General features: G+C 47.9%; 1 protein-coding gene and 1 pseudogene across 1 annotated transcript in view; one reads left to right on the forward strand and one right to left on the reverse strand.

Annotated features, from left to right (window-relative positions):
• The window catches only part of LOC139311993 (zinc finger protein 850-like), a 57,908-nt pseudogene extending 49,269 nt beyond the window's left edge, over window positions 1–8,639 (forward strand).
• LOC139310059 (uncharacterized) overlaps window positions 1–13,246 on the reverse strand; it is a 649,177-nt gene that overhangs the window by 143,921 nt on the left and 492,010 nt on the right.

The raw sequence follows: 13,246 nt of genomic DNA on the forward strand, positions 1-13,246 counted from the left end.
ACCTTGAAGCGCACCCGGAAGACCACCAGGAGCCAGTACAGCTCGCGCAGGAGAGGTGTTACATGGGAACTCCACGTTGCTCCCATAACCACCCGCGCGGCCGCACTCTGCGCCAGTTGGAGCCTCGGAGTGCACCTCAAGGGGAGCCCCATGTAGAGAGCGTTACAATAGTCCAGACGAGAGGTGATGAGGGCATGAGTGACTGTGCGTAGGGAGTCCCAATCTAGAAAGGGACGCAACTGGCGGATCAGGCAAACCTGATGAAAAATCCTCCCGGTCAAGGCCGTCAAGTGCTCTTCTAAAGACAGCCGTGAATCCAGGAGGACGCCCAAGTTGCGAGCCCTTTCCGTGGGGGCCAATGATTCACCCCCAATAGTCAGCGATGGCACCAGCTGACTATATCGGGACGTCGGAAACCACAGCCACTCGGTCTTAGATGGGTTGAGCCTGAGCCTGTTTCTCCCCATCCAGATCCGTACGGCCTCCAGACACCGGGACATCACTTCAAGGGCATTGTTGGGGTGGTCCAGGATGGAGATGTACAGCTGGGTGTCATCAGCATACTGATGGTACTTCACCCCGAAACCACAGATGATCTCGCCCAGCGGCTTTATATAAATGTTGAACAAAAGGGGCGAGAGGACCGATCCTTGTGGCACCCCACATAGGAGGGGCCTCGGGGTCGACCTCTGCCCCCCTGTCAACACAGACTGCGACCGGTCGGAGAGAAAGGAGGAGAACCACCGTAGTACGGTGCCTCCCACCCCCAACTCTTCCAACCGGTGCAGCATGATACCATGGTCGATGGTATCAAAAGCCGCTGAGAGGTCTAACAGGACCAGGACAGAGGAGCAACCCCTGTCCCGAGCCCTCCAGAGATCATCAACCAACGTGACCAATGCCGTTTCCGTGCTGTACCCAGGCCTGAAGCCCGACTGGAACGGATCCAGATACGTCGTTTCATCCAGGTACTGGGTAAGCTGTTGCGCAACCAGACTCTCAACAACCTTCACCACGAAACTAAGGTTGGAGACTGGATGATAATTAGCCAATACTGCCGAGCCCAGGGAAGGCTTCTTGAGGAGAGACCTCACCACCGCCTCCTTCAGGGCGGCGGGGAAGACACCCTCGCCCAATGAAGCATTTATAATCCCCTGGAGCCAGCCTCGCGTCACCTCCCGGGAAGCCAGCACTAACCAGGAGGGACACGGGTCCAACAAACATGTGGTCGTGTTCAGTCTACCCAGAATCCTGTCCACGTCATCTGGGGTCACAGGATCAAACTCATCCCAGATAACATTCTCAAGACCAGCCTCCATCACCCTCGCTGGATCTACCCAGTCGGAGTCCAGACTTTCCCGAATCTGAGTGATTTTGTCATACAGATACTGAACAAAATCCCCAGCTCTTCCCTCCAAGGGGTCCTCCCGCACTTCCTGGTGGAGCAGGGAGCGGGTCACCCTAAACAGGGCGGCCGGGCGATTATCTGATGATGCAATAAGAGCAGCAAAATGAGTACATTTTGCTGCTTTTATTGCCACTAGGTAATTCTTAATATGAGATCTTACCAGTGTCCGGTCCGATTCAGAAAGACTGGCCCTCCAACTACTCTCTAGGCGTCTTTTCTGGCACTTCATCTCCCTCAGCTCCTCGGTGAACCAAGGAGCCAGGTGAGATCGGCGCCGGGTCAGAGGCTGCAAAGGCATGACTCGATCCAGAGCTCCAGCGGCTGCCCTGTCCCAGGCGGCCACTAGGTCTCCAGTCGAGGCGTGAGCCAGAACCTCGGGGATTGGCCCAAGCTCCATCTGGAACCTGACAGGTTTTCCATCAGGCGCCTGGGACGGTACCATCTTATCGGTTCTGCCTCCCTGCGGCAGGGTGCCGCGGTCGAAGGTTAAGGCGAAGGAGAGAGTGATCCGACCATGACAAGGGCTTGATGACTATATCCCCTATCTCAAGATCACTCATCCACTGTCCAGAGACAAAAACCAAGTCCAGTGTGTTTCCCCCTGTGTGCGTAGGGCCATGAATTAGCTGGGTCAGGTCCATGGCCGCCATGAAAGCCATGAACTCCCGAGCCACCTCAGATGCCTCACCCACGGACGGCAGGTTAAAATCCCCCATGACCATAAGTCTGGGGGTATCAACCGCCACCGCGGCGATAACGTTGAGTAGCTTGGGCAGGGCTGCTGCCACGTGGCAGGGAGCCAGGTACGTGATCAGCAAACCCATCTGAACCCCATGGCCCCACTTCACAAGGAGGGACTCACAGCCGGCCGTCTGAGGAACAGTGGTCTCCCTCGGCCTAAGGCCTTCTCTAATAATAACCGCTACTCCCCTGCCCCTCCCCTGTGACCTCGGCTGATGAAATGCGTGGAAGCCTGGTGGGCACATTTCTACCAGAGGGACCCCTCCCTCCGGGCCCAACCAAGTCTCCATAATACCCGCCAGGTCCGCTCCCCCCTCCTGAACAAGATTACAAATGAGGGGGGCTTTATTTACTACAGACCTGGCATTGTACAACATCAGTCGAAGGCCCGGGCCCTGAGGGTCTGTGCAACCTGGAGAACGAGTGGAGCCTTGTGGGCCGGAGCGCCCTACCGCTCGAAGACAGCGGGTGTGTGCTCCCTTAACATGATATGGCCCCCTGCTCCTGCCATATCTACCCCTCCCACTCACAGTACCGATGGTGAAAACACAGTCTGGACAAGCTTGACCCCCCCATTACCCCTGGGTCCCCCCCCGCCGCGCATCATGGCCAGGCCTGACCCTCCCCTTGGTGGGTTATCCCCCAAACCCACAACCCTAATTCCAATCCAACCCCCTCCCCCCTCCCCTGACCCCTTAAAAGATTAAACAAAGACGATTTTAAAAAACCCCACAGCCCCCTCTTTGCGGCATGCCACCTCTCGGGGTTCCAAAGCCCATCATTGAGGTAGGCCCTCGATAGAGTGGAGGGCCAAGCCTGCGAGAGGGGGAGTCTCGCAGACCAAGAAGCTCCGCTGCTGAGTACATCTTGACCATAACGGGTAAACACGACCATATCCTGAGGGTCCATAGAAAAGGACCAGGGGAGAAGACAAAGAAATGGGGGGTCTCAAAGACATGTTCACAGGACCAAGTCCACTGTCCCCTCACAACAGAGGACAAAGTCCAGATCCAAGATGACCACAATCCAAGGGGGGGGTAGATCCAACCACCCTCTCATGGTGGTTAGGTCAGCTGGTCAGCCCCCTCTTGTGGTGAGGTGGCAGTGATGAAACCAATGCAGACAGACAGCGTCCGGGGATCAGGTCCAAAAAACCGCCCTCTCACGGCGGTTGGTCCGATGGTCAAGTCCCCTCCGCTGATAAAGTGCATATATATGCAATCATCCCGGTTCAGCCCCCAGGAGTCCCAACACCAGGCCACCCTCTCACGGTGGTTAAACTGATGACCAGCCCCCTCAGCTGACGGGATGCAGTCAGGTACCAACCTCCAATTCAGATGGAAATAGCCCTCTCCACAGTCAGGGGGGGTTCAGATAACAATAATCATAGCGACACGTGAGTCCCACAGGCTAACAGCTGGTCCAGGTGGGCCCAGTCCTAAAAGGGGAACGCTGGAGGAGAGAGAAATGGGGAAGAAATGGGGCAGTTGTCTCAAGCCCCCAGCCCCCGCACAGCCACAATTTGAGGCCTCCCAAGGCCTGGGAAAAGATATCCCACTAGGTCCTAGCCCCAACTGTGGTTGCAGGTTTCCCGGTCTTGTTGTTTCGTTGTCCCCCCCAACTCCAACTCCAAGAGGGGGGATCGCCAGCGCCCTCTGACTGCCAGACAACTGCCACTGCCATCGCCGCCACCACCGCGCCATCGTCGCCAGCACTACGAAGAGCCTGGCGTCGTCCCAGAGGTCTCCGGGGGTGCCTGACACGTTTTGCAACTCTTCGGGCAACCCCCCCGGGTTTGGAATCTCGCCGCGCAGCGGGCGCCCCGGCGCAATGCGACTCCGCCACTCAGATGGCCTCCGGCTGTGAAAAACGCTGCCGCTGCCCAGCTGAGCAGCCCGCCGCTCCCGACATCGCGCCTACCTCTCTGCTCAGTCACGGAGGGAGAGAAAACCCTCTCCGTACTGGCAGGGAGCTCCCCTAACCGGTCCTGTGGTCATGGGTCTTCAAAACGACCCCCAAAAGACCCAAAAGGTAGGTCGGCGCCCCGTCCTCAGATCGCGATCCCAGCAGACGCCACCATCTTGGACATGCGCAATTCAATGTCCGAAGGCAAGCTGTTCTATTGGTTGATTGTTTTCACTGTTAGAAAGTTCCTCCTTATTTCTAGGTTGAATCTCTCCTTAGTGCTTTGGAAAATAGCTTGACCCCCTCCTCTCTGTAGCAGCCCCTCAAATATTGGAAGACTGCTATTATATCTCTCCTGGTCCTTTTCTTCACTAGACTAGCCATGCCCAGTTCCTGTAACCGTTCTTCATATGTTTTAGTCTCCAGTCCCCTAAGCAGCAGCGCGGGTAGTGACGGGAGCAGCGTGGCGCTCCCATGTAACACCGCTCCTGCGTGAACTGCACTGGCTCCCGGTGGTCTTCCGGGTGCGCTTCAAGGTGTTGGTTATCACCTTTAAAGCGCTCCATGGCATAGGGCCTAGCTATCTTCGAGACCGTCTACTGCCACCGACGACCTCCCACCGACCCGTGCGCTCCCACAGAGAGGGCCTCCTCGGGGTGCCATCAGCCAAACAATGCAGGCTGGTGACCCCCAGGGGGAGGGCCTTCTCTGTGGGGGCACCTACCCTCTAGAATCAGTTGCCCCCTGAGATAAGGAGAATCCATGACCTCAGTGCCTTCCGCCGTGCCCTTAAAACTTTCTTTTTTCAACAAGCCGGGCTGGCTTAATTTCTTTTTAAGGGTTTTTTAATTGTTTTGTTTTGCTTATCGTTTTAATTAATGGGGCCAAATTTATATATATTTTTAAATGTGTTTTAATATTTGTATCTGATGTTTTTATCTGGCTGTTCACCGCCCTGAGTCCTCAGGGAGAAGGGCGGTATACAAATTCAAAAATAAATAAATAAATAAATAAAGCATCCTGGTTGCTCTCCTCTGCACTTTTTCTTCCTGCCACCAGTATCCTTCCATCGCCCGGTCCGCTTCCACAGAGTTGGCCTCCTTAGGGTACATTCGGCTAGACCAGTGGGTCTCAACCTTCCTAATGCCGCGACCCTTTAATACAGTTCCTCATGTTGTGGTGACCCCCAACCATAAAATTATTCCATTAACCATTGAAAATATGTGTTTTCCGATGGTCTTAGGCGACCCCTGTGAAAGGGTTGTTCGACCCCCAAAGGGGTCCCGACCCACAGGTTGAGAACCACTGGGCTAGACAATGTCGACTGGTGACCCCTAGGGGGAGAGCCTTCTCTGTGGGAGCCCCTACCCTCTTGAATATGTTACCCCTGGAGTCCTTCGGGAGAAGGGAGGCATACAAGTCCAATACATAAATAAATAATGCATTTTTTTAATCTCTTTCCACGTTTTAAACAAAGGTCCTCTAATAATGTGGCTTTGAAAATATCCATGATGTTTATCTCATCCCTCCCATAAGAATGCGTGCCAACCTCTTTGTAGGTCAAAATCCTCTAATGTTAATATCCTTTTGTTTTTAAATTCTATCCAATTTCTTATCCAAATTAGTGATGTGGCTTTATAGTATGTTTGCCAATCTGGTAGTCCTAATCCGCCTTTCTCTCATATGTCCTGGAGATGTTTTAATTTGATTCTTGCCTTCTTCCCTTGCCAAATATAGTCTGCAATCATTTTATTGAAGTCTTTGAAAAAATCTTTTCCTGGGCTTATCGGAATTACTTGGAATAAATATAGTATTCTAGGTAATACATTCATTTTAAGCATTCATTCTAGCAGTCCTTCCTAGAAATGATAGCTGTAACTTACTCCATATTTCTAGATCTTTTTTTATCTGTTTTGCCAATTTATTATAATTATCCTCCCTAAGTGTTGACCCTTTGTTGGAAAGCCAAATTCCTAAATATTTTACTTTTTTTACTATTTGTATTCCTAATTTATCTTCCAATTCTTTTTCCTGTAGGTTTGTAAGGTTCTTCGTTTATCCCTTTGTTTTTTGTTTATTAATTTTTAGTCCGGCCATTCTTCCATACTCTTCTATTTTAGCCAACAATTTTGTTCCTGTTTGTGCTGGTTGTTCTAAGATGAATACCACGTCATCTGATAAGTAAATTCATAAAATTCAATGAAAGAGAATGTACTTTCTTTTTCACTTGACTGAATGTGAAAACAACCGTTTCCACTGCTAAGAATTTGTGATTGACCCAGTCAACAAGGGAATTTCATCATTGAATGGATATTCGAACTTGGATCTGGGTAGTCTTCCATGTGTCATGATTAATGTAAGAGCTTCTTTGAGTATTGTGGCCTGTTTGTTTTTTCATTGTAATGTAACCTTTTTCTTTTTTTCTCATCTTCTGCAGCCATTTCATGCACAATTAAAGATACATTTTTATTTGAATCTTATAGACAAAGAAGATGGCAATGAGCACTCTGGACAACTGAGGATAACAACCAACATTGAACACCAAAGCAAGTCAGTCCAGAAATCAAAATATTTTCCATTTCCTTCAGAGTCACACAATTCTTTTCTACCTAGGGAAACGAGAGAAAATCAGGAAGAGATTTCTAGCTGGGAAAAGCAGGGTGTGAAATTCAAGCATACATTACATGAAAAGTCAAGGCAGATTATTTTTCCATTGGGCAAAAGAGGGAAATATCTGGAAGTTACTGGGGAGGAAAAGGTCAATTGGAAAACCACGTAGAGCAGACAGTTGCAGGCCCACTCTGGGAGGAAGAAAACGGCTTGAATAAAAGCACTGCTAAACAAGGAATCATCCATATTTTTGCCCTCCAAAGGAATATAAGTTGTGGGAAAGCTCCATAGATGTGCCTGTTGTGGGAAAGATACAACTTGCAAATCACAGCTGATTATGCCTGAGAGGATCCCGATTGGAGAAACGCCATACAATACTCTAAATGTGGCAAAACCTCTGATCAGAACACCTCCATTGTGGTTCTTGGAAGGACCCACACAGGAGAGAAGCCCTACAAGTGCTCCCAATGCAGTAAATTCTTTAGGAAGCATGGCAATGTGGACTCACACCAAGGAGAAATTGTTTGAATGTCCTGATTGTGAGAAATGTTTCTGCGATAATTCCAACCTGGTGATACACCAGAGGATTCACAAAGGCAAGAAGCCCTTTAAATGTACTAATTCTGAGGATAGTTTAAGTCAAAATTCTTACCTCGTTTCACACCAGAGCACTCATACAGGAGAGAAACCGTTGGAATGTCCTGATTGTGGTAAAAGTTTCAGTAAGAATTCCACTCTAGTGAAACACCAAAGGATTCACACAGGAGAAAAACCCTTTGAATGTCCTATTTGTGGGAAAAGTTTCAGGCAGAATTCTCACCTTGTGAAACACCAGAGGACTCACACAGGAGAGAAACCCTTTGAATGTCCTGAGTGTGGGAAAAGTTTCAGTACCAATTTCAGCCTTGTAACACACCAGAGGATTCACACAGGAGAAAAACCCTTTGAATGTCCTGACTGTGGGAAAAGTTTCAGTCAGCATTTCAACCTGGTCCAACACCAGAGGATTCACACAGGAGAAAAACCCTTTGAATGTTCCGATTGTGGTAAAAGTTTCAGTACCAATTTCAGCCTTGTAACACACCAGAGGCTTCACACAGGAGAAAAACCCTTTAAATGTCCTGACTGTGGGAAAAGTTTCCATCGGCATTCCAACCTCATCGGCCACCAGAGGACTCACACAGGAGATAAACCCTTTGAGTGTCCTGATTGTGGTAAAAGTTTCAGTCAGAGTTCCAGCCTGGTAAAACACCAGAGGACTCACACAGGAGAAAAACCCTTTGAATGTTCCGATTGTGGTAAAAGTTTCAGTACCAATTTCAGCCTTGTAGCACACCAGAGGATTCACACAGGAGAAAAACCCTTTAAATGTCCTGACTGTGGGAAAAGTTTCCGTCGGCATTCCAACCTCATCGTCCACCAGAGGACTCACACAGGAGATAAACCCTTTGAGTGTCCTGATTGTGGTAAAGGTTTCAGTCAGAATTCCAGCCTGGTGAAACACCAGAGGACTCACACAGGAGAAAAACCCTTTGAATGTCCTGACTGTGAGAAAAGTTTCAGTCACAATTCCAGCCTGATGAAACACCAGAGTATTCACACAGGAGAAAAACCCTTTGAATGTCCTGACTGTGGGAAAAGTTTCAGTCAGAATGTCAACCTGGTTCGACACCAGAGAATTCACACAGGAGAAAAACCCTTTAAATGTCCTGACTGTGGGAAAAGTTTCCGTCAGCATTCCAACCTCATCGGCCACCAGAGGACTCACACAGGAGAGAAACCCTTTGAGTGTCCTGATTGTGGTAAAAGTTTCAGTCACAATTTCAACCTTGTAACACACCAGAGGATTCACGCAGGAGAAAAACCCTTTAAATGTCCTGACTGTGGGAAAAGTTTCAGTCACAATTCCAGCCTGGTGAAACACCAGAGGAGTCACACAGGAGAAAAACCCTTTGAATGTCCTGACTGCGGGAAAAGTTTCAGTACCAATTTCAGCCTTGTAACACATCAGAGTATTCACACAGGAGAAAAACCCTTTGAATGTCCTGACTGTGGGAAAAGTTTCAGTCACAATTGCAGCTTGGTGAAACACCAGAGGATTCACACAGGAGAAAAACCCTTTAAATGTTCCGATTGTGGTAAAAGTTTCAGTCACAATTCCAGCCTGGTGGAACACCAGAGGATTCACACAGGAGAAAAACCCTTTAAATGTCCTGACTGTGGGAAAAGTTTCTCTCAGCATTCCAACCTCATCGGCCACCAGAGGACTCACACAGGAGATAAACCCTTTGAGTGTCCTGATTGTGGTAAAAGTTTCAGTCACAATTCCAACCTGGTTCGACACCAGAGGATTCACACAGGAGAGAAACCGTTTGAATGTTCTGATTGTGGTAAAAGTTTCAGTAACAATTCCACCCTGGTGAAACACCAGAGGACTCACACAGGAGAAAAACCCTTTGAATGTCCTGACTGTGGGAAAAGTTTCAGTCACAATTCCAGCCTGGTGAAACACCAGAGGAGTTACACAGGAGAAAAACCCTTTGAATGTCCTGACTGCGGGAAAAGTTTCAGTACCAATTTCAGCCTTGTAACACATCAGAGTATTCACACAGGAGAAAAACCTTTTGAATGTCCTGACTGTGGGAAAAGTTTCAGTCAGAATTCCAACCTGGTTCAACACCAGAGGATTCACACAGGAGAAAAACCCTTTGAATGTTCCAATTGTGGTAAAAGTTTCAATACCAATTCCAGCCTTGTAACACACCAGAGGATTCACACAGGAGAAAAACCCTTTAAATGTCCTGACTGTGGGAAAAGTTTCCGTCAGCATTCCAACCTCATCGGCCACCAGAGGACTCACACAGGAGAGAAACCCTTTGAGTGTCCTGATTGTGGTAAAAGTTTCAGTTACAATTTCAACCTTGTAACACACCAGAGGATTCACGCAGAAGAAAAACCCTTTAAATGTCCTGACTGTGGGAAAAGTTTCAGTCACAATTCCAGCCTGGTGAAACACCAGAGGAGTCACACAGGAGAAAAACCCTTTGAATGTCCTGACTGCGGGAAAAGTTTCAGTACCAATTTCAGCCTTGTAACACATCAGAGTATTCACACAGGAGAAAAACCCTTTGAATGTCCTGACTGTGGGAAAAGTTTCAGTCACAATTCCAGCCTGGTGAAACACCAGAGGATTCACACAGGAGAAAAACCCTTTAAATGTTCCGATTGTGGTAAAAGTTTCAGTCACAATTCCAGCCTGGTGAAACACCAGAGGATTCACACAGGAGAAAAACCCTTTGAATGTCCTGACTGTGGGAAAAGTTTCTGTCAGCATTCCAACCTCATCGGCCACCAGAGGACTCACACAGGAGAGAAACCCTTTGAGTGTCCTGATTGTGGGAAAAGTTTCAGTCACAATTCCAACCTGGTTCGACACCAGAGGATTCACACAGGAGAGAAACCCTTTGAATGTCCTGACTGGGAAAAGTTTCAGTCAGAATTTCAACCTGGTGAAACACCAGAGGATTCACACAGGAGAAAAACCCTTCAAATTTCCTGACTGTGGGAAAAGTTTCCGTCAGCATTCCAAACTCATCGGCCACCAGAGGACTCACACAGGAGATAAACCCTTTGAGTGTCCTGATTGTGGGAAAAGTTTCAGTCACAATTCCAGCCTGGTGAAACACCAGAGGATTCACATAGGAGAGAAACCATTTGAATGTCATTTCTAGTGTCCCATTATAAGTCCAGCTGAGATATTGACTATTTAAATTGATTAAATTAAATAGAATTTGCCTGATTTTTTGTAGGCAAATATGCAGTGGTATTAGATGCAGCAGAGGAAAGAAAAAGTTGGAAGATATTACTTTGATAATGGCTATCTTGCTTTCAGCATAAGAAGTTGCTGGATATTTATTTTTGTAAAAATTTGGCTATTATGTAAAAAACTTGATAATGGCTATCTTGCTATGCAGCCTTTTTCTCCCTGTGTGCCCCCAAGATTTTCAGCCTTAGAATTCTCCAGCCAGCATCTCTTGGGGATTGGAGCACTGAGACTATAGTTAAAGAGATTGTGAAAGGCCAAGCACTTATTTCAGGATTCAAAAAAATATAAGACAGGGTCTTATTTTTGGGGAAACACGATAACAGTTCCAGAAATTCAGTGCACCAAGCATGTCTGTTCAGATTGTGTCAAGAATGAGGCACGCAAGTGGAAGAAACCATATGAATAGCAAATATATTGGGGGAGTTTAGGGCAGTGAGAAAAGCAATGTAAAATTTCAGATGTAAAGGCTGTTCTGCCCTGCAGGTGACCTTCATGGTTCAAAAGCCAAAAGAAGCAATTTGATGGAAACATGTCAGTTGCTACATATTCCTTTTCTCCCCAGATTGTATTCCATTTGTGGTACATGCTTTAAAACTGGTTCTCCTTCATATGAGGGTGGCTTCACTGTGATTCGCTTGACTGTTTTTCACACAACCACAGCAGCAACCCCATGGTCACATGTTCAAAATTCAGGTGCTTGGCAAAACACCCATAAGTATGATGGTTGCAGTGTCCCAGACTCATGTGATCCTCTTTTGTCACCTTCTGGCCAACAAAGTCAACAGGGAAGCCAAATTCGCTTAACAACTGTGTGACTAATTTAACAACTTCAGTGATTCACTTAACTGTGGCAAGAAATGTTGTAAAATGGGACAAAACTCACTTAACAGATGTCTCACTTAGCAACAGTGAAATTTTGGGCTGAATTGCAGTATCAGAGTTGGAAGCAACCTTAGAGGTGGTCTAGTCCAACCCACCGATCAAGACAGGAGACCCTATTCCATTTCAGACAAGAGACTGTCCAGACTCTTCTTAAAAGCCTCCAACTGAAACCCTGTCCTTTAATGCTGCTGAAGCTCTTGGGATTATTTCATCAATTAACATCCTCCCCTTGCTTTAAAGTTAGATCAAAAAGTGTGAGTGTATTGTATGGAGTAATCCCGACAGACACACCCCTCCACCCAAAGAATGAAATATTTTGGAGAATATTAAAAAGAGGCAGAATATTTTATTTTCCCAAAGGAGAAATGGAGAAAAAAAATACTAGCAAAGGCGGAAAGCAGCCACAACAGTTTCCAGCAGATGCCTGAAGTTTTTAGAGATGGATATTTTGTGACCATTAAGAAATCTAGGACAGCCTATTCACAAACAAAACACCTAGAATGCCAATTGATGGGATGAAAATTTACATTTCCCCACCCAAAATCTAAGGACAGGACCTGACCTTTTAGTACACGGGTCCTCAAAGTACAGCCTGTGGGATGGCTACGGTCTGCTGAAGCAATGTATTGGGCCCACGCAGTGGTGGGATTCCGCCGTGCCCTTAGCCCCATCCCTATCAGCCATTCCTTGCTTGGCTGGCTGTGTCACCTGCATCGCCCGTCCTCTAGCCATCGCCCTTATCTTCCAGCCCGCGGGGGTATGCAAACCGCAAAGGTAAGGGCGACGGGGGAGGGTGGGCGGGGGAGGGCGTGTTTCACAATGGGGGAGACAGGGTCTCCTCCTCCTGGAGCCCATTATGATGTGGAGCCACAATGTGACCCTGCCCCACTCTCCCCTGACAACAGCAGCGTTGGCTCGTTTTCGCCTCCCAGATGTCAGTCACTTGTCCTGCAGATACTACAGGCTGCCTGTCTTGTGATGCCTTGCCTCCCCGCCAGCCAGGTGGTCTTTGGGTCTCTGCCGACCAGCTGATCATCAGTGTGCAGCTCATCAGCCTCTGGATGTCAGATTCCCACCATCTAGCACCAGTTCAGGGGTTCCTTCTCTCCCCCTCCCCCCCAGACAGACAGAGACAGACAGAGACTGAGGAAGGGAAGGAAGGATGATAGGAAGGAAGACAGACTTGGGGGTTGTGGTAAAAACTGTAGTTCAGTAATAAGGATGTGATGGCCCTCCAGTGGCTACTACACTAGACTCCCATCATTCCTGACTATTAGTTGTACTGTTTAAAAAATCCAGTGCCACCAGGGAGAAGTCAGGTTGTGAGTGATTGAAATTCCTCACATTGAAGCTAAGTGGTGATAGGTCATAACACAGGTATGTATTCTTCCTGACACATTTTCTTGTTATGTGCCCTATGATTTAAATTTCAGATAAATGTATTTCTCTGCTGTCGTCTTGTTAATTCAGTGAGCTATCCCAGGCACTGCCAGGGTTGACGGTGATCCTGCAGAAGATGCCTCAGGAGCCAGTCTCATCTCTGTACCCATCAAGCATTCCATGTCCTGGTTTCTCTTCCCCACCCCCATTTGCTCTTGTAGCACACTTTTTTTTCCTTTGATATAACAGGTAAAAGTCTCTGAACGTACCTGAGCGCTAAACTTTAGTTGTACTTGAAATCTTAATTTCTCCGGAGGGAATCAAATAGTGGAGGGAGGGAGAGACAGAGATAGACGGAGAGAGAGGGAAGAGGGAGAGAGAGAGAAAGAGAGAGACTGAGACTTGTTGATTATAGGTTCCTTGGGGCTGAGAAGAATTGCTGCAAAACTGAGTTTATTGAAGTGGACCACTAGACTCCTAAACAACTTAATAAA

Source organism: Pituophis catenifer, unplaced genomic scaffold, assembly GCF_029215685.1.
Source record: "Pituophis catenifer annectens isolate HBS135680 unplaced genomic scaffold, rPitCat1.0.hap2 SCAF_2, whole genome shotgun sequence".
Lineage (NCBI taxonomy): Eukaryota > Metazoa > Chordata > Lepidosauria > Squamata > Colubridae > Pituophis > Pituophis catenifer.